Source organism: Aptenodytes forsteri, unplaced genomic scaffold (assembly GCF_000699145.1).
Source record: "Aptenodytes forsteri isolate BGI_AS27 unplaced genomic scaffold, ASM69914v1 Scaffold172, whole genome shotgun sequence".
Taxonomy (NCBI): domain Eukaryota; kingdom Metazoa; phylum Chordata; class Aves; order Sphenisciformes; family Spheniscidae; genus Aptenodytes; species Aptenodytes forsteri.
Window position 1 is genome coordinate 7040733 of NW_008795018.1, and position 13469 is coordinate 7054201.

A 13469-nucleotide genomic window follows, 5' to 3' on the forward strand; every position below is an offset into this window, starting at 1 on the left:
CTGCCTTATAGATATCTTTTTCTATTCCTGATGTAAAAAAAAAAAAAAAGATCCATTTTCAAGAAAGATATAGATTTAAATTACTAGTGATTTTTAAATCACGAGTTTTCACCTTACTCATTTACTTTGGTGCTACAAGTATAATGTTCTTTGGATGGCATATTTGTGCTCAAGAATACAAAGTGTTCATGTGCTCCATCAGAAAGTATCCTCAGTGGAGCACCTTCTTATGTGCACACCGTCACAGATCAACAAGATATTTTTCTGCAGCACTTGATGTGGTTAACTTGAGAAGTTATACAACTTAAATGAAACTCTTTAATTTTGTGGGTAAGTAAGTGTGTTGGGGAGCAGGGCATTTGTTAACAGCTGAATATACATGTTTTAAGAACATTATTGGGATGTATGCTTTAGCATTCATCTAAATTTAGGACTAGAAGAACATGCTTTCTTAAAATGTTACAGGAAAATAAAAATACAACAACACTTCCTTAGGATTATGTTTAATATTAAAGCTTTTCCCTACTCACACCTCAATAAACATGGCTGGTAGAGCTGAACACTCTCACGAGATTAGTGGTTTTCATTTCTCTTGTCTAAAAACTGCTGCTTCCCTTGTTCTTTTCTTTTGCCTTTCATCTGTATGTGTGATATAAATACACACATCTGTATGTACCTACAGTGTGTATGTGTGTATGTAACTTTCATAGAATCATAGAATCGTTTAGGTTGGAAAAGAACTTTAAGATCATCAAGTCCAACCGTTAACCTAGCACTGCCAAGTCCCTAAGCACCACGTCTACACATCTTTAAATACCTCCAGGGAGGACATGGTTTAGTGGTGGACTTGACAATTGATAGAATAATGCATTGTTTCTCTTGTGCACCAATGTGCAATAGAATAACATTTTGTCTGGGGAGAGAAATACTTCTTCTTCATAAAGGAACACACAAATTTAAGAAAGTATACTGCCTTCTACAAATATATTCTTACATTTTATTGGATATGTATTATATGCTTGTGGATGGCATTAATAACCATTCATTACCATATATTGCACCATTCAAAGTTAAGAGGGTTTTAATATTTGAATTATTCTCCTTTGATCTTTAATTTTGTCATTCTTCGTTATACTTCTACTAAAAGATTCTTGGTATTATAACTAATATATCATTCTATTGTACAATAAAACTAGCAAAAATGTAATTTAAAAAAAAATAGTCACAAAAAATGACAAAAGTAAAGAAGGTGCAAACTGAATCAATATTGATGTTACTTCTTTTACTTATGGATTTCATCTAGTGGGACTTAGATTCTATGACTCTTAAGTTCTCTAAGTTTGATACCAAGACATCAAAAATGAGATGAGGATGCTGATTTTGTCAAGATGAACTTTTCACAAAAAGTTTGGTTTTGTTTGTTTATCTGTTTCATATTTTATATTTATTTATCCAGTTCCATAGATGATATAGTGGCTTTGGCTTTATGTCATTTTTGCACTTTTCCTGAAGGACCAGAAGTATATAGTGAGTTTTTTAGTGTGTGTGTGTGTATGCTCACTAGTGTATAGAGAGAGAAAGAGAGATTGCCTGCATCTTCAGCTACTATAGCATATATATATAGAGAGAGATTGACTTAATCTTCAGCTTCTTGACAGCTTTAACATTATATAGTCTTTTGTCATACAATTGAGTCTTCAGTCCCTTTCACTCCTTATCAGGCAGCTCAGTGCAGCAGAGTGACACAACTACCAAAGGGTCGGCTGCATGCCAAGGCTTTCAGAGGGAAGCTCAGAAATCAAGTGCTCTGTCTGGAAAAATGGGCTGTGAAAGCATTCAAGAAACTGATGGACTGGAACTGCTTTGAAAAAAATATTGTGAAACACAAAGTATTTGTATTTCAGTGCCTAAGTGCCTATAAGCAGTAAAACATCCTTTCTGATACAGTTAGTTTCAACTCTATATAAATATTCAATAAACTATAAAAATTTAATGGTATTCATATGCTTATTGTAAATCATAGGAAATGCTTTCAATTTTCAACAAACTGCTTCAAAATTTCAAAAAATCTTTTTGATAAGGTACTATTAGGTGCATGTAATTTTAGACAGATTTTCCTGTTTATATAGAATCTCTACTAGCAAGGTCCGTATTTCTAACATATTATTTCTATTTCTGATGATGTGTAATTTATGAAAAATATATGACCAACTTTTGACACTTTACTGTATTTAAAAATGCTCTTGAATGTAGAACAGCAAAGATACTCTATAGTGTATTTTCTTTTATATCTTATCTTGATTTTTTTTTTTTAAACATACAGATAAAATCCTAAAAGAACTGAAAGTGCTTGGAGAAGTACCAAGAGAAAATAAAAATGATATAGTGTAATATTTAGTGTAATATTAATGTACTATATTAATCTTTTAAAGTCAATTGCTCTCTCTATCTAGTAGAAATATTAAGATGCATAACTAATGAATACTTATAACAAAATCTGTGATCTTCATATGTACAAGACTGCCTCTGTGTAAAATAGCCCAACACATTTTCATTTGAACAGAAAATATCTACCCTCAAGCCATAATCTTCTAACAGTTCATGGGTGTTCTTGAGGACATCACCTAATGAAGGTCCTCACACATTAGATAGCTCAAAATGTCATTTAACATAGAGTTAGTAATTACTACACATTGCTAAAGTCTGATGATGCAATTGACCTACAGTACATCACATTATCAGAGTCAGCAAATGTTAATCTTAAAATGGCCCCAGTCATTGCATTCACAAGATACAACTTTTAAAATCCCTCCTGCTTAGCTAATCCAGTAAAACTATTGCCTTCTAATTAAATAGTACATACTTTGCAATAATTTGCTATCTAATCTGGTGAGTGCTCAAAGAATGGAGATGCTGTAAAAACAAATAGCTATATTAATATTTCTTAAATTTTGTTATTCCCTTAACAGCATGTCAGTACAGTACAGGCTTGTTAACTAGATAACCTACTTAGAGCTTTATAGAGCTTTTCTATTTTCTTCTGATTTCTTTCTCAGCTGATCTATCACTTTGAAGTTCCTAATGGATTTCATGCAGTCATAGAAAATACACAATTTCACTAGTGTAGTAGAACACTGATACTCTACACATCATTGTATTTTCCAAAAATTGTGGTTAGTCTGTATAGTTAATCTTGTATTTTGTTAACATATTGTATTTGTAAAACTTGATGTCTCTCAGCAAACACATTTACTAGTATGTCGCAACATATTATGAGATAATATAAATGAACAAACATTACTTGAGTAATTCTTCCAAGCTTGGAAGTCTTGCTATTTTAATGAAAGCAGAGTCACAGGCAGCAGGAAGAGTATTATGGAGTAAGGTGCTCTAAATTTAAAAAATCAAGATAGAGTGTGAGCCATCCATTTCCACCACTGTAAAAAGTTAAAAGCAAGTAATATTGAGAAACAACATTATGCCTTTTTTGATAATATATATTTTAAGAGTCTGAAAGTTAGGAGGCTAGTCAGGAAGCTTTACAGATGACACAAAATTTAGTTACTTAGGACCAGTTACAGCTGTGATAAACTTGAAATATTTAAGGCAGCAGTTATATGGATAAAAGGATGACTAATGAATTTTAGTATTAATAAAAATGAAGAAAAGCACACTGGATGAGAACTGAAATTATTTATACAGCCTACAAGAATTTCAGTTAACAACACTAGCCATAAAATCAACCTTGGAGTTAATGTTGTCTCCTAACAACACAGGAGAAACCACTGTTCTTTGTACAAATATGGTGAAATATCTCTTACAAGACACTGGGATGTATAAGGGAAGGAGAAGTGAATCATGTAAAGATTATTATGGTGAGTTTATTTAAATGTGGTTTCTTGTTTTAAAATGTTTGTGATATATTGGGCAATTCAGAATTAAAAGACATTCTAAAAAATGATAATGGCATGACCAAAGAGCTGAGGAATCTTTCCAAATGAACAGTGAAGGATTGTTTTTTATCCTTAACATATGTCTTAGAACGTTATAAATATAAACCATAAATGAGCTCTATGGACAAGACATATCACAGTATTTTTTCTACCTACCTCAAAGCTGAACAACAAACAAAAAAGTGGAATTAAAATCTGAAGAGTTAAACATCTAAAAAAGTTATTATCTCATGCAGTGTTTAACTAAGTATAAAATTCATTGCCACAGGAAGTCAACACAAAGTGGCCAGACTTCAGTTCTAGCCAGACATAGTAATAGAAAATTTACTCAAACAGCTTAAAAGAGTCTGAAGAATCTAAAAAAATAATTATCTACAAAAGTGTCCAAAATATATTAGATCAGGAAAGTTAGTTCTGTATCCGTTAAAAAAGTGGAGATGAAAATTCATTTACATACAAACTTTCATACACATAAAAGTGCAGGCTATAGGGACAGGTGTGTGTTCAGAATGGATATTGGGCTGAATACTAAAAGTTCCATAAAAAGGTTCTGAGCTTGGTTTATGTTTATATTTTAATGTTGTTTAGCTTAAATTTTTCCTCTGTGTAGTTTAAAAAATAAATAATTTGGATATGCCTTATTCTGGTAAAAATCAGCAAAGTTAAATGAACCTGAGATTATTTGAGAATAATTTTGAACTCAAAGGATCATAATTTTTTTTTCTGACCAACATCACTGTAAATTTATATGCAAGAATATCCACAGTTTTAATTAATAATTAAAAAGTGGAAGGTTATTAAAATTAATACTTCAGAGATTAAAATATTATATTGCAACTAGAAATCATTATGAGACTTAATATGGGATTCAAATTATCCCATATCTTTCCATTGTAGTGTTCTTCATTTTTCTAAAACATTTGCTATTGGTCTTTGTTGTAGATAGAATATTGACTGTGTGGTTTCTATGTCTGGCCCACTATTGTAATTACTATATATTCATAAATAGTTCTGTCACAACGCAACTGTTAAAGTAAATGAACAAAATATATTCTCAAACTCAGAGTATTCCAGCTACTTTTATGCCTTCTGTTTCTTCACTTTACACCAGAATGCTGGAAGACATGCAAAAGCTGCAGACTGCTCTCCTGATACCACAGATTTTATGGATGAAACAAATTATCAATAAAGCAGCTTTCAGCCCCTTAGAAGACAAGGAAGTGATTTAGAGTTCTTTCTCCTGTGAAACACTTAAGAAATTATGTTTTATTTTAACTGCACGGTTTTCAGTTTTGACTGGGTCCTAACTTTCAATGTAACAAAGCCATTGGCTTTATCAGGCACAGCACTGAGGATGAGATGTCAGTGGCTCACATAAAACTCTTCCCACCTTTCCACAAATAGTCTAGAAGTTAATTTTTCTCAGTAATCTCTTGATTCCTTCATATGGACCCAGCATACCAGACACAGAAAGTGAGAAACTGAAGTTTAGAGTAGGATTCTTTTACTTTACCATAGGAACCTAAAGTTATGTAAGTCTAATTTGCAGTGATTTACCCTATGTTCCTTTTATAAACAGTGGAGGAAAGGAAAATCTACATCTTTACATCAGAAAGTGTGCCAAAATTATCAATAACTTAAGATAATCAGAGCTATATAAGCTCTTACCCGTAATGAAAAGCAAGGACTTGCCATTATTAATGTAGCTCTTCAAAAGCGTTTAATGACAAATTTACTTTTTTTTTCTTTTCTTCCCCCACCGCCAATTTGAGAATATGGAATTCTATGTATTTGTATTTTTGTATTGCAACCAATCTACTAGCAATTCTGTATTTGTGAGTTTAGGAGTCCTCTTCTTAGTAAGCTAGAGGGGATACCTAAAAGCCTGATTCTGGTCAACTTTGCAGTGCATAGAAGAACCAAGGCAGCAAACTGAGATATGTGTCTTTTTTCCAGCTGATTATGTCAGAGCTGCTGAATTAGTGACCTCACAGAATGCTTTCTTAGCAAAACATCAAAAGTGTTACATCAGGAACTTCAAAGTGCACTCTGTGTTGTCAAAAATCTAGCTGGCTGAGGAAGTTAAGCTAGTTACCTCTAAAAGGCATGACTTAATCCTGTAAGGTGAAAATGATAAACCAGTGATATCAAAGACTATAAATACAAAAGCTGATCTTGAAACAACTCATAAAATGTTTCCAGCACATAATTTTTTTCTAAGTAGATTTGATAAATCCAAGCTGTCTTTTACTTTTATGCATATTTTCTATATCCATCTCTGTTGTGTCTTGGTCTTGTTTTGTTTTTTCTTTTTCCTCTTCTTCCTATTATCTCTCTCCTACTGTCTTACTTTCTGATTTAAGTATGTGGGCATATGAAAAAGAGAATGTGTGTGTGCTCTTTCTTTTTCCAATCCACCTGTTACGCCCGTCTCCTCTCCCTGCTTTTCCTCATTGTGTTAAAGAAAGAGCATACGTGGTACCACCTGAGGTTTTCTTGATTACTACAGGAGCTGAGAATAGAATGCAGGCTGGTGGTCCGCCGACTGTGCTTGCAACTCTTTTCAGGTAAGCTGCCAACATCCGTATGAGATGCAACAGTGTTGCATAGAACATGAATGGATAACAAAGAGCTACCTGTGATTTAACCTTCAGATGCAGCAATCAGCTTGCAGTGTGTCTGTGATTGAAGATGCATGTGAATTAGATTTTGTCCACTTCGGATTACTGTTGCCAGTGTCTCACACTCTCTCCACAGATACTCAGGATTATTTTATGTTAGCATCATACACTGTTCTACAGTCTTTTAAATAAAATAAATCAAAATTAAAGGACCATAATGAATATGAGAACAATTTTGCCTCTGTGCAAACCCTCTGCTACTTTATTAGAAGGTTCTGGTAATAGAAATGCAATGTTGCAAACAACTTACATTATTACAACTATTACATTGTAGCACAAAACCAATGATAACATTCAGTCATCCCTACAGTTTGACAGCAAATAAAAATGTTGTAGCAGTAAGACTCCACACCTATACAGAAGCCTATAACTGATTATTTAACCACAGCAGAGACTGCAGAATGAACTAATAGGTTGCCCTTGTTAGGTGCAGCAGAGATTAAGGGTTGAGGTGGAGGCTCATTACCACAGTATGGAAGGAAGAGGGTTATTAGACCCTTCTTAACGAATACTACCTTTCCGAAATGTCAGACCAAGAGATAAAATGTGTCACCTACTATATCTTTTTATAAGATTTTTCCCTATTCCACCCTGCCTGCTCTTCCTGCGGTCCATGCTGCACCAGGAAATGGAGGAATAAAGAGAGGAAAATTTCTGTAAGCATCAGAGCTGCTGTTCTCTTTAACCCAAGAGCAAGCTATGTTCTGAAGACAGGAAGAGCTTGCCCTGTATATTTTGATGTAAGGATGAAGCACAAACCAAGACCAGGTAGGGATAAACTCCCTCAATTTAAAATGCGTAAGAAAACATTTCTTTCTCAGCACGGACACAACACTGACATCAATATTCATACGTGCAATAGGTGTGGATTCCTAAGTGATATGTATGCAGCTGTCACTATCGCTCTAAAATAACTTTTTGTTTGAAAACTGAGAAGCAAATCATTTAAAAAAAAAAAAACCACAAAAAGTTAAACCCAAAGCACCTCTTCTAAATCCCTTCTTGCATCTTCCATATAATTTATGAAATAATATTGTTTTACTTCCCAGACACCTGTACATTGGAAATCTGTATTTTCTACCATCTATAGGATAAAAGTTCTTACCTTGATCATTATCAAATAATTAATATTACTACACAGATAACATTCCTAAACTACATACTGGTTCCCTCAATTAAAATTCTTAAGATCTTTTATTTTTTGCTTCACTTCTGGAGAATTGAAGGGAAGGATGCTTACATGGTTCATGTGCAAAATTGAAGCTTACTTCTGCAAAAAATTCAAAATGTTAAAATCAATTGTAACTCAAAGTATTGAATACATTTTAAAGTATATTTTTAAAGAAAGCAATAAAAATGTTAACAGATTATTTTTAAATGGTTTTGTATTGAAATTTCAGTTTGGGAAATTAGAAGAAAGTAATAAACTAGAGAATGCTTAGGCGAAAATTGTTCATAAGGTCAGAGAGGCTGAATTTTTATTTTTTTGAAAAACTAGAAACATCAACAGTATTTCCATAGCAAATTAAAAAGACTTGCTTTTTGATACCTGTTCAGAAAAAAATCCAATAAATTGTTTTATTTAACTGGGTGTTTCAACAAACAAACAAACAAACAAACAAACAAAAAACCAACAAAAACAAACAACACAAGCCCCCAAGAAAGCCACAACACTAAAATAAAATATTGTGGTCCACTGATACTGTACATATGTTTATACATTTTTGTTTTAATCATTTCCAGATTGCCACTCAAAAACTCTGTTGCAGAAAATTTTATATTGTCTCTTCTAGAGACAATTATTAAAAAAACCTAAGTGGAAGAATGGAATTTTTCAGTTATGTTGAGGCTGAAGACTTGGAAACTAAGATTGTTGTAGACATTAACTTTAGTTAATGTATTTGTTACTTATTTTCAATGACAATTTTGATAAGAAGTATGTTTCAGAAATCATTACTTTGAATTTTTTAGTAGAATGACAATATTAAATTTTATCTCAAGTCAATGACATCACATTTCCATTACTCTGACTTTCTCAACTTCTTTCTTTCATTGAACTTCTTTGAATGTGAGTTTATTTAGAAAGTCTTTATATTAAAAATGGAAATAAATATCACATTCAGAGTTCTGAAGGTTCTTGGGAGTTAGGCAACATTTATTGAGGATTTATCACGGCTTTTAATAATTGTTTCAATCTGATTTGTCAATAATACTGTTGGAAAATTCTTAATCTGAGTTATTTTTTTCTCTCAAGTACACAGCTAAGGTAAGATATCAGCAATAGCTAAGATAGCCATAGCTACCCAAATAACACTGAGATTATAATAGTTTATTTTGGAACTGCCATTTTAAAAAATCATGAGTTCTAAAATTCAACATAATCAAGTAATTGATTAACTTAAGGCTCTTGGTGCATCTGCCAGTGATTTCTTAATTTCACACACTATAAATATGGGCAGACAAGAATTCTTCACGCTAAAGAAACAATATCAAGCTTCACTACACTTGAAATCTACAGAGTGTGACATACAACTCTTTCTCTGGGGGTACTTGGGGCAATTTTGTGTCAATAATTTAGTGCTACATTGCCATTACTATGGGATTTGTGTGTCCTAAAATTATCAGTATTCACCCCAAATCTGCATATGAGGTTTATTGGGAATATGTTCATCCTTGATTTTAGCTTTTCTGAAAGAGTTATTTTAATCCTGACTGAGGCAGGTAGAAAATTTACTACAATTCACTGTGAAGTTAAAAGGATACTAGTTCAACTAATAATTACATAAATAAAAATACAATAATAATTTGGGTCTCTGGTGCAAATTAGGAAATAGAAATTATTATTTTTATTCCTGGCAGACATGAATATTCCAGAGAGTGATAGAATCTCAAATATTTTCAGGTTGATAGTGTGTTTTTTTCTCTCATATTTTTCAGTAGTTTTTGTAAATTGTAAAAACTTTAAGGTAAGGGCTCTGTCTTCCTCTGTGTGTGTGTGTGCATGTGTGTGTATCTAAAAACTTCTCTTAAACCTTAAGGATGGTACTAAAACAAGCAAGCAAACAAACACCCTAAAACCAAACCAAACCAACAAAAAAATAACCCCCCAAAAAGAAAGTACCTGTAGGAGACTGTCAGACTGCATAAATCACCAGATTAGATTATCAGATTTCTGTCAACATATAGTCTGTATTTAATACAACAACAGAGTGTATTTTGATCAAGCAATACAGCTCTGACAGAAATACACAAAGAATTGTTTCATCTCGTGGTTTCATCATATATGCTGGCCAGATTCACAAGCAGTCAAAATCTTTTGTTAACCCCCACATGAAGATGTGATTAACCTATTTACAGGTTTAAGAGTTGCAATTATGAATACGTTATTATATTAATTAACATGTTCTCTCTTTCTTGACTTTGTGTGTATGTATCTTTTGGCTGTCAGGGCACCACAGGGCTGGCTGCTCCCTGTGGGCCAGGAGTTGTGTGCTATGGGAGCTCCCCCTGGGGCTGTGCCAGGGGAGCACCAGGGGCAACCGTAACTCCAGGCAATGGACACCTCCCTGGGGATGGGCCAACGCTGGGATGGGATGTGGGCCCACAGGTGGTCCTGGCTTGGTGGGGGCCATGACTGGGCAGGGCATGGCTGTGGGGAGGTGGAGACCACCAGCCCTGCTGCAACATCATTGATTGTCCTGGGGGGGCTGAAAGGGAGTCCTGGGCTGTAGGCAGGGTGGGTGTGTCAGGGGACTGTTTCAGGGAGCAAAGTAAGAGGAAGGACATCAAGAAAAGGGCTATGGCACAGGAGACTTGAAGCCACCCCTAACAAGTCCCAGAGACCTGAGCGCAAAAGGGGGACTGACTTCAGTGAAAGGGTTGATTGAAGGGTCAGCACTGTGGGGACATCAGAGCCCAGAGAAAGGCTGGTCCTGAGGAAGGTTTGTAGTCTCATGGCCTATTCATGGGCTCAATAAGGCCTAAGCTCACTGTCAGGGCATAGCAGGATTTGGGGTCCATGAGTTGGGGTCCAGATGTTGGGGCTCCGTGGCCAGGCAGGGGCATGTCTGTGGCTGAGCTGGAGACTGACACTCCCCCAAAATAGCTCAGGAAGGGGCTGATGGCCCCAAGTAGAGCTGGAATGGAGCCTCTGAACCCATAGGTGTGGTTGGAGGCCTCAGGAGAGGTTGGTCAGGATTTATTAGGTCCCTCAGGGCTCTGAGAGTGGTATTTATTTGCAAAGTCATTTAAAACTTTGAATCTTTGTGATTAACTTTGAAAACTACTATATATAATATTATCAATTTTTAATCAGAATTCTCAATAGGGAGCTTTGCTCAAAAGCTGATGGGATGACACAACCTAGGGTTTTGAAATACTTCTCCAATGGTTTGTTTCTATTTTGAGAGAAATTATGTTTGTGTTTGTGTGTGTGTGCATGTTTATGTGTGTAGATCAATCTATCTTGCTTCAATGCCCTTGCAAGAACCCTATATGATTTTAAAATGTGGCATAGACTCACATATTGATCTTAATTATGTATAAAAGCCAGGCAGCATCTTCAGTTGCAACAGCTGCATTCAAACAGAATCAAATATTGTGCTATGCCACCTAGATGGAAATATTAATGCAATTAAATCTACAGGATTAAATAATGAGCCGTGAAGGATGCTAATTCCTTGAAAAAATTGTAAACATTAATGGCTACCCTTAGGTAGGAACTGAAAATATTTTTCTGATGCTCTCAGATAAAATTATAATTCTCTTCAAGGACTACAGATTGAATGAACAGTTCTTCGAAGAGAATGCTTACAGAGATAGCATCCATAAATCATATCAAAAGTCGATTGCTACTGAATACATACATTGTTTAGAAGCAAAAATTGGATCATTTTGTAATGTTAAACATTGGTCTACAGATTATTGTAGTCCTCACTTGTTTTGTGCATGATGGTTGCATATCGATTCACTAAATTTACAAATACAATACAGAACAACTTCATGTTGACAATTTGCAAAATTAGATGAGAGAAATAATTTTAGTCTTCCATCCTTTTCTGTTTCTCCAACATATAATTTAAGTAATAAATAAATAAATACTACAATCTTTTATTGACAACCTTTGGAAATGAGGACGATAAAATTTTTGTTATTATGTAAAATAAAGAATCAAGAATTTTTGTATCAGACTTTTATCTAAAGTTTTCTTTGTATATCTCTATATATTTGCACCATGTAATTTTCTGCTTCTAGTAAAATAAGATTCAAAGAACACAGTTCATAAATCATTCAGCCTGTTCTCTTTACTGTACTTTCCTAAAGACTGTAGTCTCTTTAATAAAACTAAATAAAAACATTAAACAGTAACTTACCATTAACACTTGCAAACTGATCAAGAAATACAAATGCTGTGACCTAACAGAATCAGTTATTGTTGAGAAATGTATAGTAATAATAAAGTTAAGCTCAAGTATTTCCTGATCAAAGACTACAAATGTGTTGAGTAGAGCAGGTGCACTTTTTTTTTCAGTACAGCAGATTTCCATCAGAAAATGAATTTTACAAAACAAAAAATCTTATGGGAATATGCTAATGGTGGTAGATTTTTTTAAGGACAAATGCTAAAAGTACTTTGTTTGACATGACTGAAATTTTATTTTTTTTTTCTGAATGTTATGTTTACAGTGTATTGCATGGTACTTTATGACACCCAAATCAAAGTAAAATATACTCTAAAACTAATTCATTTTCAGTTATTCCGGAAGAGGAAGGAGAAATGAGGATGGGATATGTGCCATGAGCATGATGGCAGTGTACTTTGTACACCCAAGCTTCAAAGATGTTTATATTATTATTCTGAAGTCCTGTCCAGATATCCATTACTTTCTGGCAGGAATTTGCACATTCCTCAACTTTAGAGATTTGTAGGGAGCTCAAAAAGATCTCTTTAACTGGCTCTTCACTGAGCTGCCTGTCAGAAATACCCTCTCCTTAGCTTGCAGGCAGCAACAACAAGGAGGCACCCTCAATAAGAGATACTTGTCATGGTGCTATACACCTCTATGTTTCCATAGCTGTACTCTCAAGGTGTTTTCTTAATGAATTCTATTGAAGAGAAGTAAAATATAGCCAGGCAGAGAATGTGTGCCATCCCAAACTGACCCTTTGACACCTTCAAAATAAAGAGGCAAGAATGGTGTTAACATTGTGTCTCTTGAGCCTGTTTTATCTTGCTATAGGGGAAAAGAAGATAGGCATGGATGAGAGGCTTCTATCTTGGTCTTAGAGGAGGAGACCACCAGTGTCAAACAGCAGGACGCAAATGAAGAACCAAGAACTTAATAGTGTCCTTGGACAGCCCTGAACATCAAAGCAGGCAAAAGGTGTCATTAAAAGAATGGGCCTGCAAGCCAAGCACTGTGAGTAAATCAGCCGAGGAACAGCCTACAAGCTGCTCCATTGTCGTGGTTTAACCCAGTCGGCAACTGAGCCCCACACAGCTGCTCGCTCAATCCCCCTGCCGCGGTGGGATGGGGGATAGAATAGGAAGAGTAAAAGTGAAGAAACTCATGAGTTGAGATAAAAACAGTTTAATAATTGAAATAGAATAAAATCATCATCATCATAATAATATTAATAATAATAATAATAATAATAATGTACAAAGCAAGTGGTGCACAATGCAATTGCTCACCACCCGCTGACCAATGCCCAGCCTCTCCCTGAACAGCGGCCCCCCCAGCCAGCTTTCCCCCAGTTTATGTACTAGCATAACATCACATGGTATGGACTATCCCTTTGGCCAGTTTGGGTCAGCTGGCCCAGCTGTGCCCCC